The sequence below is a fragment of the Cervus elaphus genome, chromosome 24 (assembly GCF_910594005.1).
Source record: "Cervus elaphus chromosome 24, mCerEla1.1, whole genome shotgun sequence".
Taxonomy (NCBI): Eukaryota; Metazoa; Chordata; class Mammalia; order Artiodactyla; family Cervidae; genus Cervus; species Cervus elaphus.
The window spans coordinates 26,165,459-26,179,002 of NC_057838.1; the positions used below are offsets into that span (position 1 = coordinate 26,165,459).

The 13,544-nt window shown below is 46.0% G+C and overlaps 1 long non-coding RNA gene across 2 annotated transcripts; it reads right to left on the minus strand.

Annotated features, from left to right (window-relative positions):
* Window positions 1–6,575: 6,575 nt before the first annotated feature.
* On the minus strand, window positions 6,576–10,412 carry LOC122683051. 2 transcript variants are annotated; one of them, XR_006337602.1, is made up of 5 exons: window positions 9,968–10,412; window positions 9,570–9,648; window positions 9,376–9,460; window positions 9,024–9,166; window positions 6,576–7,799 (listed from the first exon to the last, which is right to left on the minus strand). It is a non-coding gene; the product is annotated as an uncharacterized LOC122683051 (long non-coding RNA). The 2 variants fall into 2 exon arrangements; XR_006337601.1 differs by lacking the exon at window positions 9,570–9,648.
* Window positions 10,413–13,544: the final 3,132 nt, after the last annotated feature.

The following is a 13,544-nucleotide window of genomic DNA, read 5'->3' on the forward strand; positions in this document are numbered from 1 at the left end:
CCCCACTTCCTGCCCCTCCCCCAACTGTGAGTCTGTTCTCTATGTCTGTGAGTGTGTTTTTGTTTTGTAGACATGTTCATCTGCGTCTTATTTTAGATTGCACGTATAAGTGATATCCCATAGTGTTTGTCTTTCTATTTCTGACTTATTTCGCTCAGTGTGATCATCTCTAGGTCCATCTATGTTGCTGCAAATGGCATTATTTCATTCTTTTTTATTGTTGTGTAATAGTCCATTGTGTATATAAACTGTATCTTCTTTATCCATTTATCTATTGCTAAACATTCAGGTTATTTCCATGTCTTGGCTAATGTGAACAGAGCTGCTCTGAACATAGGGGTGCATGTATCTTTTTGGATTATGGTTTTCTCTGGGTATATGCCCAGGAGTGGGATTGTTGGATCACATGACAACTCTATTTTTCCATTTTTGAGGAACCTCCATCCTGCTTTCCACAGCAGCTACACCAATTTACATTCATGGCATATTTTAAAAATAGGAGCACAAGGCTCTAGTTTGGGAGGTCTTTCATTTCCTGATTTTATTTTCCTGGCAAGGTCTGTGCCCGAAGCAGCACACTGTCTTCCCTTGAGTCTCACACCAGGAGACGTTCTCCTGTAGAATCTTAAGGGCTACGATGAAACTGCATTCGATCATTATTAATACTAGATAAAATCCAATGTAAGTCCTTTCGGTGTCAGGGGTTCTGCAAGGTTGCACTAATTGCCTGGAGCTCAAAACACATTTTTAACTTCTTCCTGCCTTCAGAGAATCAGTTCCAGCTAGGCCAGGGGAAATTTAGAAACCATTGGGGTTCTCATTAGGGCATGGGGGCACATTTCTGGTAACTCAGGAGGGTTTGAAGAAGCAGCACACGTTTATTGCTCTGAGAGGACTGTATTTATCCAGGATTTCCCGTGTGACTTGAGTCTTTTCAAACCTGGCATCACAGAGCTGACCAGATCGTCTGTCCAGCACAAGCCCTCACAAGCAAGCAATAACCCTCCTCCCTCCAGTTTCCACAGAGAGGTGCAGAGATGGCTGAAAACCAAGATTATACGGTGGCCCAGAAAATTTGAGCTGTGGGCATCTTCTGTCCTAAGAGATCTAAGGGCTCCAAGGTGACAGCCCAGCACACCTCTCGTGATGAGGGACCTCAGAACTCAATCCCGCATGTCCCTGATGCCCTCTTTCTCATCCCAATGCCTGCGTGTCTTGTCCTTGAAATCTCCCAACATGTCTTCACCGGTAAGTCATAAAAATGGGATTACCATGCACATCACTAGCATCTGAGAAAAACCACCATGTGAGGTGGGATGTCACAGGGCAGGCGAGCATTAGCAACCATAAATATGGTGGCCCCAAGGCTGGGCCTCTCAAGAAAGCTCAGACTCAGTTCCTTTAACTGAAGATGGTGGTTTCTGGCATGGACCTTTATGTGCAAAATCTACCCCAGCAAACAAGCACGGCCCACTTTTGGCAGCCTGCCACCAGCGCCCAGGCTTCTCAAATCACTCACCATGTCTCACCCCTCCACCAGCCCCTCTGGGCTTCGTTAGGTCTTAGTCCCTTTCACATGGGTTCTGGGGGTGGGTGGGTTTGCGCCATTATTTACTGTGCTGAATCCCTCCTGCTGGAGTGCAAGCTCATTTCCCCTGCCTGAAATCAGGAAGACTGGATTTGTTAGAACTGTTCAGAGACCTGAGCCCCATCCGTGTAACATGTGTATAGGACAACTGAGGATTAAATTGGACAGTAGTCTCAAAGTTCTTGGCAAGCCGGACAGCTACATGCCAAGAGACCCAGTGATGGGTCCACACTGACCACCTACATCCTTGCTGTGTCACCATGCCATGAAAGTTGTCCTCAGAGGGTCTGAGATCACGGTGAAACTGACTGGTGTCGTTTCAGGGTGCTCCAGAGAGCTCTGGCACTATAGTCCTTTATGTCTCAGCACAGAGAAGATTTCAGCAAGAGTGAAGTGGTCGATAAGAAGTGATTTATTAGAATAGGATGCTTGTGGGGTTTATAAGTGGGTGGGTGAGAAATGCCATGCCCTGAGAACTTAGTGGGCTACAGTTTTATAATCAAAGAAAAAGTAGGGAGGGGGAGAAGACCTTCTTTGTCTTTCTTGAGTAGGCATCAAGAATTTTCTATCACCAGCTCCTCCCCCAGGCAGGGCAGGGAAATTTATTTGTCCCTCCCTGCATGGTCAGTCCAGGACTGTCATTGTTGTTCTTCAGTCTCTAAGTTGTGTCCGACTCTGTGCAGCCCTATGGACTGCATCACACCAGGCTTCTCTGTCCTTCACTGTCTGCCAGAGTTTGCTCAAATTCAGTCCACTTGAGTGGGTGGACATGGTGAGTGATTTGGGAAGCTATCCAACCATCTCATCCTCTGCCACCCCCTTCTCCTCCTGTCCTCAATCTTTCCCAGCATCAAGGTCTTTTCCAGTGAGTCGATTCTTTGCATCAGGTGACCAAAGTATTGGAACTTCAGCTTCAGCATCGGTCCTTCCAATGAATATTCAGGGCTGGTTTCCTTCAGGATTAACTGGTTTGATCTCCTTGCTGTCCCAGGGACTCTCAACAATCTTCTCTAGCACTCCAGTTCGAGAGCATCATTTCTTCGGTGCTCTGCCTTCTTTATGGTCCAACCCTCACACGACTACTGGAGAAACTATGGGTTTGACTATACTGACCTTTGTCAGCAAAATGATGTCTCTCCGTTTTAATATGCTGTCTACATTTGTCATAGCTTTCCTGCCAAGAACCAAGTGTCTTTTAATTTCATGGCTACAGGCACTGTCTGCAATAATTTTGGAGTCTGAGAAAATAAAACCTGTCACTATTTCCACTTTTTCCCCTTCTACTTGCCATGAAATGATGGGACCAGTTGCCATGCTCTGAATTTTTTGAATGTTGAGTTTCAAGTCAGCTTTTTCACTCTTCTCTTTCACCCTCCTCAAGAGGCTCTTTATTTCCTCTTCACTTTCTGCCATTAGAGTGATATCATCTGCATATCTGAGGTTGTTGCTATTTCTCCTGGCAATCTTGGTTCCAGCTTGTGACTCATCCAGCCTGGAATTTTGTATGATGTACTCTGCATATAAGTTAAATAAGCAGAGTGACAATATACAACCTTGACATACTCCTTTCCCAATATTGAACCAATCCATTGTTCATGTCCGATTCTAACTGTTGCTTTTTGACCCACATACAGCTTTCTCAGGAGATAGGTAAGGTGGTCTGGTATTCCCATCTCTTTAAGAATTTTCCATAGTTTGTTGTGATCCACACAATCAGAGGCTTTTGTGTAGTCAATGAACCAGAAGTAGATGTTTTTCTGGAATTCTCTTGCTTTCTTTATGATCAAACGAACGTTGAAAATTTGATCTCTGGTTCCTTTGCCTTTTCTAAACCCACCTTGAACATCTGAAAGTTCTCGGTTCATGTGCTGCTGAAGACTCACTTGGAGAATTTTGAGCATTACCTTGCTAGCATGTGAATTCTTTGGCATTGGAATGAAAATCTTTGGGATTGGAATGAAAACTGACCTTTTCTAGTCCTGTGGCCACTGCTGAACTTTCCGAATTTGCTAGCATATTGTGTGCAGCACTTTAACAGCATCATCTTTTAGGATTTGAAATAGCTCAGCTGGAATTCCATCACCTTCACTAGCTTCATTTGTAGTATTGCTTCCTAAGGCCCCCTCAACTTCACACTCCAGGACGTCTGGCTCTAGATAGTGATCACACCATTGTGGTTATCAAGGTCATTAAGACATTTTTTGTATAGTTGCTGTTTGTATTCTTGCCACCTCTTCTTAATTTCTTCTGCTTCTGTTAGGTCCTTACATTTCTGTCCTTTATCTTGCCCATCCTTGCATGAAATGCTCCCTTGATATTCCCAGTTTTCTTGAAGAGGTCTCTAGTTTTTCCCATTCTATTGTTTTCCTCTATTTCTTTGCATTGGTTACTTACGAAGGCTTTCTTTCTTTCTTTTTTAAATCTCTCCTTGCTATTCTCTGCAACTCCACATTCAGTTGGGTATATCTTTCCCTTTCTCCCTTGCCGTTCACTTCTCTTCTTTTCTCAGCTATTTGTAAAGCCTCCTCAGACAACCACTTTGCCTTCCTGCATTTCTTTTTCTTGGGGATGGTTTTGGTCACTGCCTTCTGTGCAGTGCTGTGAACCTCCATCCGTAGTACTTCAGGCAGTGTCTACCAGATCTAATTCCTTGAATCTATTTGTCACCTCCACTGTGTAATCATAAAGGGTTTGATTTAGGTCATACCTGAATGGCCTAGTGGCTTTCCCTAATTTCTTCAACTTAAGTCTGAATTTTGCAATGAGGAGCTTATGATCTGAGCCCATCAGCTCCAGGTCTTGTTTTTGCTGGCTGTATAGAGCTTCTCAATCTTTGGCTGCAAAGAATATAATCAATCTGATTTCGGTATTGACCAGCTGGTGATATCCATGTTGTAGAGCCAAGAGATCTCTGGAGTAAGAGGCAAGTTTGGCCTTGGAGTACACAATGAAGCAGGGCAAAGGCTAACAGAGTTTTGCCAAGGGAATGCACTGGTTATAGCAAACACCCTCTTTCAACAGCACAAGAGACGACTCTACACAAGGATTGTCATAGCACTTTGGAAAAATAGTTTCAGGTCTCAGTACAGTGAGGGTCTTTCATTTTGAAAAGTCACCCTTACATAAATTACTGTTTTTTTTCTGTACACAGAGCTTGTTTGGGGGGTTATTAACTTGATGACACCACTGGGCAGGTTGTAGGCCTTATTTTCTTCTGTTGTTTTATTATTTGGGCGGCGTTGTGCAAAGAACATGTCTTAGGGGCCAGAGAAGATGTTTTGAGGATTACTAACTCACTGAGCCCACTGGCCAGGGTGTGGGTCTCACGCCACCACGTCTGATTGTTTGGGGGCCTGTCTCATGCTTCTGTTATGTGATTCTGTTGCTAAGCAAGCCTGCTTGGTGTTGTGGTTAAGCAAACCTGCTTTCTCGAGTAATCATTAACTTACAGGGGTCTCCCAAATTTTTCTATTTACAATCCGCTAGTGGGATTAACTGTTTAATCACCTGTTTTGCCCCTTCATTCTGTCCGTATCAATGGGATAGCACCTTGCTTCTCAAGGTGTGGCAGACAAAGCAGCCCCCAGGACTTCACCTGGGCACTTCTTAGGGCTGCAGACTCTGGAGCCCCGCCACTGGCCTCTGACTCAGAACCCTGGGTCTGAAAAGCTCCAGGTGATCCCTATGCAGGAGAATTGCTGGCAGAGGCCCTTCCCCTTCCTGTCTCCCCCCAGTACCTTCACTGGAATGCTTTAGCACATTGGAATGCTTAGCACATTTGCTGTAAGTTTTACACTTCACTTGTTTGCATCTAAGAAAAGCAAAGAATGGGAGCCTGAAGCCTGCAAGGGACCTGGAGGTGCACAGATCACAGATCAGGCTCAAGCCCAGCTGTGTCACTGACTAGTGAGGGGACCTTAGGCAGGTAGCTTCACCACTTTTTAAAAAAAATTTATTTTATTGAAGTTTAGTTGATTTACAGTGTTGTGTTAATTTTCACTGTACAGCGAAGTGATTCAATTATACATAATATATACATTTTTTTCATCTTCTTTTCCACTACGGTTTATTACAGGATATTGACTATAGTTCCCCGTGCTCTACATTAGGGCCTTGTTGTTTATCTGTTCTAGATAGAAAAGCTTGCATCTGCTAACCCCAACCTCCCACTCCAACTCTCCCTCAGGCGCCTCCCCTTGGCAACCACAGGTCTGTTCTTTATGTCTGAGCTTTGCCACTCTTGAGTCTTTATTTTTCCACAATGGAAAGGATCCTGTTGCAGTGAAAAAGAGGGAAAAGTTGTCTTTTTTCTCTTGCCCTTTCTAGAGCTCTTTCTTACTTCAACTGTTCCTGATCACTAGTCGGTAATCAAGACTAAACTGATATGCAAATTACATCCTGTACCTATCGCCCTCAAACTCAGCAAGATCTACTTCTGCACTTACTATCTTTTAACTCTATGCTAATCACATCCCGTGTTTGGTGCTCAAAATTATAGCACTGTCTTTGCAGACCACCTCTTGAAGTTCTTTCTGCATCGCTGAAAGGAGACCACAGTACAATTCAAATAGGCTACCTGACACCAGCTTATAACTGTTTTTGAAACAATGCAAGAGGAAATGCATTACTTTGCTGACAAAGGTCCATTTAGTCAAGGCTATGGTTTTTCCTGTAGTCATGTATGGATGTGAGAGTTAGACTATAAAGAAAGCTGAGCACTGAAGAATTGATGCTTTTGAACTGTGGTGTTGGAGAAGACTTGAAAGTCCCTTGGACTGCAAGGAGATCAAACCAGTCCATCCTAAAGGAAATCAGTCCTGAATATTCTTTGGAAGGACTGATGCTGAAGCTGAAACTCCAATACTTTGGCCACCTGATGGGAAGAACTGACTCATTGGAGAGGACCCTGATGATGGGAAAGATTGAAGGCAGGAGGAGGGAACGACAGAGGATGAGATGGTTCGGTGGCATCACTGACTTGATGGACATGAGTTTGAGCAAGCTCTGGGAGTGATGGACAGAGAAGCCTGCCTGCTACAGTCCATGGGGTCACGAAGAGTCAGACACAACTGAGCAGCTGAACTGAACTGAAGAGGAAAAAGAATATAAGATCCTTAGACTTTTGTTCCTCATCACCCACCCCTGACTGTGAGCCATCATCTATATAATTCACCAGATTCCTCATGAAAGAGGGACGGGGTCACAGTTCTTGAGGCAAGAATACCAGAGTGGGTTACCATGCCCTCCTGCAGGGGATCTTCCCGACCCAAGGATCGAACCCGTGTCTCACGCGTTTCCTGCATTGGCAGATGAGTTCACTAGCGCCAGCTGGGAAGCCCCATGAGAGTACTGTGTTCTCCCCTTCAACCGGCTGAGGGTTAAAACCACCTTTCTATTTTCCTCCAAATTCTGTCTCTGTATTTTTTTATTCAACTTCGGTGGGCAGAGACAGCCAAGATTTTGGCTGCAACAGTCCTTTCTACCTCATAAGGTTGTTGTGAGACGAAGTAGTTAAAACTTCTAACTCCATGCCAAGCACACAGTAGGCATGCAAAAAAAAAAGACATACCCAAGGCCTAGCTTAGTGGTTGGCTTGCAGTATTTAGGAAATTTGGTTGAAATGAATTCAGCTGAAGCAGGTTGACTTTCATCCTCCAAGGAAACAGACTGTCTGCACGAGGAGGAGGGAGTTGCAGAAATGTCCATTTCTTCCTTCTGATGGTTTTCAGCTCGAATCTTCAGCTGTCCACATGTAAAAGTATTTTTCCCTGCCTTTCGAGGGTCAAGAGGCTGGATGGAGACATGCAGGGACAGAGGCCAGGTGGCCTTGGCATTTGGAACTCACAGACTGACCTCCAGACTTCAAAGCAAGTGTAGCAACTGGGGAGCTGTGCCAGATTCAGCCCTGACTTCTATTTTGTTTGGGCTGGACAGGGTTTAACTTTTTTAAAAAATTACTTGAAGAGTTTAAAAAATCTGGAGAATTTCAGGGGAAAACAATCAGATTTTCTGGCTTTTCTTAAAAATACTGGCATCCCGCAACCCCCACTGCCTGGCAACACTTGGCTGGAGCAGAGATGGCTGCTCCCTGGCAGGGCCTCCCCTCACTGCTTTGTCCCAGGCCACACCCTCCCCTCTGGTCACACGTCACCCACACATGTCCTTGTTTGGCCTCAACCAGTTATCTTCCTGGCCTCTCCTTGACTGATACCTGGAAAAAAAACAGAAGACACTAGGGTATTGGAGAAAGACTTTGACTCTGTTGTCCATGGAATGAGGCTTTGAATGCACTGAGTCATCCTTTTAAGGGCCAGATCCAGTACCTTAATGTCTTTCACTATGTGAGCACTTAGTTTGTGCCAAGGTCTTTGCATGAGTTTATCCTTACCATGGTTCTGTGAAGTGAGTTCCATTTTATGGATGAGAAAAGGGATGTATCTGTGGCCCCAAACCACACAGAGTGCAGAGCCAGGACATAAATGTGCATCCGGAAGACCCCATGGTTCCTGCACCCTTGGCTGTAGGCTTAGCTTCACGTATGTGCACATAGAGGGTTGCAAGGTGTTAAACCAGGTGAGTCAGCTCCGGGGAAGGTAAGAGAATTCTTGGCTAAACCACAAAGTAGCCCTGAACCAAGGCCTTCCATCCCCTCTTCTCAGATCTCTGAACTCCCCAGGCTGCCTCAATAGCACCAACACCCCCCGGAGCACCATGACACGGGGACATCCAGGCAGAGAGGCAGTGGTCTAAAGCATTGCAGTTAAAATATAAAAGGACTTCCCTGGTGGCTCAGTTGGTAAAGAATCTGCCTACAATGCGGGAAACCTGGGTTCCATCCCTGAGTTGGGAAGATCCCCTGGAGGAAGAAGGCATAGCAACCCACCCCAGTGTTCTTGCTTGGAGAATCCCCATGGACAGGGGAGTCTGGTGGGCTACAGTCCATGGGGTTGCAAAGAGTCACACATGACTGAGCAACTAACACTTTCTTACACTTTCTTTCTTAAAATATCTCACCTTTGCAAATTTTACAAAAGTATGGGGATGCTTTGTTGGGCCCTCTGGGGATGTTGGCAGGGCCCATGTAAGCAGAGAGATATAAAGCTTATGTTTATTTAGCTTCACGGGGATCAGCCCTGCTTCCAGCTGCAGGTGACAGAAAAGCCAGCTCCAATTGGCTACAAAAAACAAGAAACCTCCCCTGCGTCCCGACTGGAAGTCAGAGGGGTGGCTTGAGGAGTGGAGACAGCAGTACATGTGGAGGAGGAGTGGGCCGAGGCCCTGTGTGCCTTTGCTCTCTGCCCTCTGCAAATCAGCCCCGTCCTATGCTTGGACCCCCCTCTGTTCTGGAGGTGGCTGTCAGGGGCCACCTGGCCTCCTCTAAGAACCTGCAGCCACCTTCTCCTTGGGTATCACTGGTCCAGAATAGATCACTCACCAGTCCAAAGAGGATCACAGGTGAGGCCACTGAGATTCCTTCTAGTCCAATCTAGTCTGCCCCTGGAGTCGAGTCAAGGCCTTAAACTTGGTTGCTACTCCTCCAGTGGGCTTCCCAGGTGGTGCTAGTGGTAAAGAACCCACCTGCCAATGAAGGGAGACATAAGAGATGCAGGTTTGATCCCTGGGTTAGGAAGATCCCCTGGAGGAGGACGTGGCAACCCACTCCCATATCCTTGCCTTGGAGAATCCCATGGACAGAGAAGCCTGGTGATCTACAGTCCATAGGGTTGCAAAGAGTTGGACATGACTGAATTGACTTAGCACGCTCCTCCAAGAGGGTAGAGACTTACCTTCATGTGATTGCTGGAGTGAAGAGTAGGCCATGTCCACTTTCCTTTAAGGATAATGAAGCCAGATGACGAGGCACCTGACAAGCTTATTGGGAGAAAACATGCAGTTAGCTTACACCCAGATCAACCTGAGGTTAATAGTCAGTCAGCAAACATTACTGAAGACTTATTCTATGCTTAGCTGAATACCATACCAACAATTCCTTTTATAAAATTGTGGTTGGATGTACATAACAGAGGGCATCCTGGGTGGCTCAGCAGTAAAGAATCCACCTGCAATGCAGGAGAAGCAGGGTCAGGAAGATCCCCTAGAGAAGGGAATGGCAACCCACTCTAGTATGTTTGCCTGGGAAATCCCATGGACAGAGGAGCCTGGCAGGCTACAGTCCATGGGGTCACAAAAGAGCTGGACATGACTGAGCGACTAAATCACCACCACCACCATATATAACGCAGAGTTCAGCATTTTCACCACTCGGGAGCGTACCGTTTTGTGGCATTAAGTACGATCATACTGTTGTACAACCATCCATCTTCAGAACCTCTTCATCTTCCCCAAGTTCTGTACCCATGAAATAGTAATTCCACTTACTTGAGGTCCCAGGGGTGATCAGATTCACCAGTTCCTCTTGAGCAGATGTCACTGTTTACATTTCACGTCTCACACAATAGGGAAATGAGCACAGAGGTGCCATTTTGGTTCATTCATTCATTCCTTCAAGCCAGCGAGCCTAAGTGCTAACTCCAGAATAATTGCCTTCTGTTGCTTGCTATGAACTACAGGGAGACAGGAGGAACATAAAAACGCCTCAGTAACTCCTCAGCTACATTTTTCACAGGGCTGTGGGAGAGCTGGCAACAAGGAGAAAGGATGTATTTTTGAAAGGATAAAGCCCCCTTATTACAGTGTTACAGAAAATTCCTGCTGCTACAGTTTCCTTCAGGAAACTCCAGGCGCTGCCAGTACCGGTGTAGGTAAAACAATGAAGACATTCTGAAGCCTTGTTTTCAAAGCCAAGAACAAACTTCAGGACTGCCAGGAAATGTCACCATAAAAGTCCGGGGAGATGGAAGCGTCCTGGAGACCACACGGATAGAGCTTTTATCGGCGCTGTTGTGTCCCGCGCACCCTGCCTGGCTCTCCTTGTGGAAAGGGGGGGTCCCTTGCAAGGGAAGAGCCTTTTTTCCGGTCACTTCTTAACCGTCAATGGCTGTGTGACTGCCGGACTGAAAGTGTTCAAAGTCAGGAACTTTTATTACATTTTTCTGTGTGTGTGAAGCAGAGGCACCTATATCCTTCCTCCAGTATTCTCCCAAGAAGACGTGGGTGCTCAGCTGAAGTGAGGTTGCCTTTCTCAGTTTCTGCACTCCTCACACTTGGAGCCAGATAATTCCTTGTAACCAGGAGCTGCCGCCTGCATTGTAGGAAGTTTAGCAGCACCCGTCGCTACTCGATACTGGGTGGCCGTGCCCCCTCCCCCACAACTTGTGCTTATCACAGCTAAAAACATCTCCAGTGGTTGCCGCACGTCCCCTGTGAGTAGGCTTGCCAGCTTTAGGAAAGAGGATGGAAAGAAGGAAGGAAGGAGGGAGGAAGGGACAGAAGAAGGAAAGAAACAAAAAGGATGCTTAGTTATATGTGAATTTCAAATAAGCAAGGACTCATTTTACTTTAATATTTGGGACATGCTTATACTAAAAAGGTATTGTCAAATTTTTAAAAAATTGGAGTGTAGCTGCTTTACAATGTTGTGTTAGCTTCTGCTATACAATGAAGTGAATCAGCTATACATATGCATAAAAACCCTCCCTTCTGAGCCTCCTTTCCACTCCCCTCATCCCACCCCTCTAAGACATCACAGAGCTCCGTCCAAGCTGAGCTCCCCGTGCTACACATCAGCTTCCCACTAGCTATCTATTTTACACGTGGTAGTGTATACATGTCACGGCTAGTCGCTCAATTCATCCTACCCTCTCCTTCCCCCACTGGGTCCACAAGTCTGTTCTCTATTCCCGCCCTGCAAATAGATTCATCAGTACCATTTTCCTGGATTCCACATGCATGTGTTAATATACGATATTGTTTTTCTCTTTCTGACTTTCTTTACTCTGTGTGACAGATTCTAGGTTTATCCACATCCCTGAAAATGACCCAGTTTCTTTCCTTTTTATGGCTGAGTGATATTCCATTGTATATATGTACCACATCTTTATCCATTCATCTGTCGATGGACTTTTAAGTTGCTTCCGTGTCCTGGCTATTGTAAATAGGGCTGCAGTGAACACGGCGATACATGTGTCTTTACAAAAGTATTCGTTGTTTATGTGAAGTCTAGATGTAATAGGGAATCCTGGATTTTATCTGGGAATCCTATGTGGGGGGCAACACCAGCTCCAGTTGAGAACTACTGCTTAGGGTGACCAACAGCCCTGGTTTGACCAGGAATGTCCTTTTTTTTTTTTTTAATTAGAGGATAATTGCTTTACAATATTGTTTTTATTTTTTTATTTGTTTTTAATTGGAGGATACTTGCTTTACAATATTGTGTTGGTTTCTGTCATACATCAGCTTGAATCAGCCACAGGTATACATATGTCCCCTCCCTCCCGAACCTCCCTCCCATCTCCCACCCCATCCTGTTCCTCTAGGATGTTGCAGAGCACTGGATTGAGTTCCCTGTGTCATACTGTGAGATTTCCACTGTCTATTTTACATACAGCAAGTCCCCCCTGTCTATTTCATGTGTATGTTTCTATGCTTCCCTCTCCATTTGTCCCATCTTCTCCTCGTCCTGCTTTTAGCACTACAAGTTCAGCGTCCCAGGAAACCCCTCAATCCCAGGCAAACTCAGAGCACGGGGCACCCTGGAAGCTTCCGGCTCCATCTTTTGTGCTGGTTTCGCCTGCCAGGCTCCCTCAGGCTCCCCAAGCCCCTGGGAGATGCTGGTGCTTTCAGTGAATGGAGAGGCTTCACTGCGGGACCGACAGGGCCCTCCGTGGGAACTGCTAAATGGTCCTATTTCTGTTGAACGGTTGATTCACAAACACAACCAAAACATTACCAGTAATGGCTCGAGCCAGCCTTCAAAGTGCCCTATTGATTTTGACGACCTCAGAGTAGATTATTCTTCCCAGAAAACAACATCCATATCCCAGACATTTCATCTTAAATAGCCCAGTGCTGGGAACTAATGGGACTCCCCCACCAGCCAGTGTGACTATAAGTGTGCTTTGGTTTTCCTATAAATCCTCAAGATGGAGTTTCCGTGGGTTGTTGTTGCCCTGATTCAGAGTTGTATTGACCTATCTCCCCCTGTCCTGGGGGAGATGCTTAGTAAGAACTAAGCAACACAGATTTTTTTTTCCCTTTCCCCTGCCATTTTATATTGGTCAAGACAGCGAATTGACGCAGGGGGAGGGGAGGAGGGTGTTCCAGAAGATTCTTCTATACTAATACATTGGTTGCTCTCCATGGTGTTTCTCCGTCCACTGCAGACCCCATACCTTACTCTATGATTTTTTTTTTCCCACAAAACTCCAGACTTAAGACACTATGAAAAGAAAATTCACTTTTGGTTTCTTGAGCCCCTCAGATTCCTAGTCACTATAATGGGCACCTGACCGCCGTGTTAGTTGGTGGTGCTACGTGCCTGCTAAGTCACTTCAGTCGTGTCCAACTCTTTGCGACCCTGTGGACCGTAGCCCGCCAGGCTCCTCTGTCCATGGGGATTCTCCAGGCAAGAATACTGGAGTGGGTTGCCATGCCCTCCTCCAGGGGATCGAACCCACATCTCTTACCTGCTGTGGCAGGCAGGTTCTTTACCACTGGTGCCATCTGGAAGCCCCTCGGTGGTGGTGATTAGGGGTAAGAATGAAGTGTTCTTTAAGGACTTGAAAATGAGGCCTTTCCCCAAGCATTTAACTGAAAAAGTTCATGTTCAGTGGCAGTGACTCACCCGGTAAATGTGCCACTAAGAAGTCGGAACAGCCCGCAGCTCCCATCAGGACGTCTAGACGTGGTCTCGGAGAGGCAGGATGTGGCATGATGGGATGGGTTCAGGAGACCACCCACGGTGGGCAGGGGGACCTGTGTGCACAGCTCTGCCCGCTGCTAGCTTGAAGTCCGTCTGTTGCTGTGGACCTTGGCAAATGCTACGTATCAGGACTTT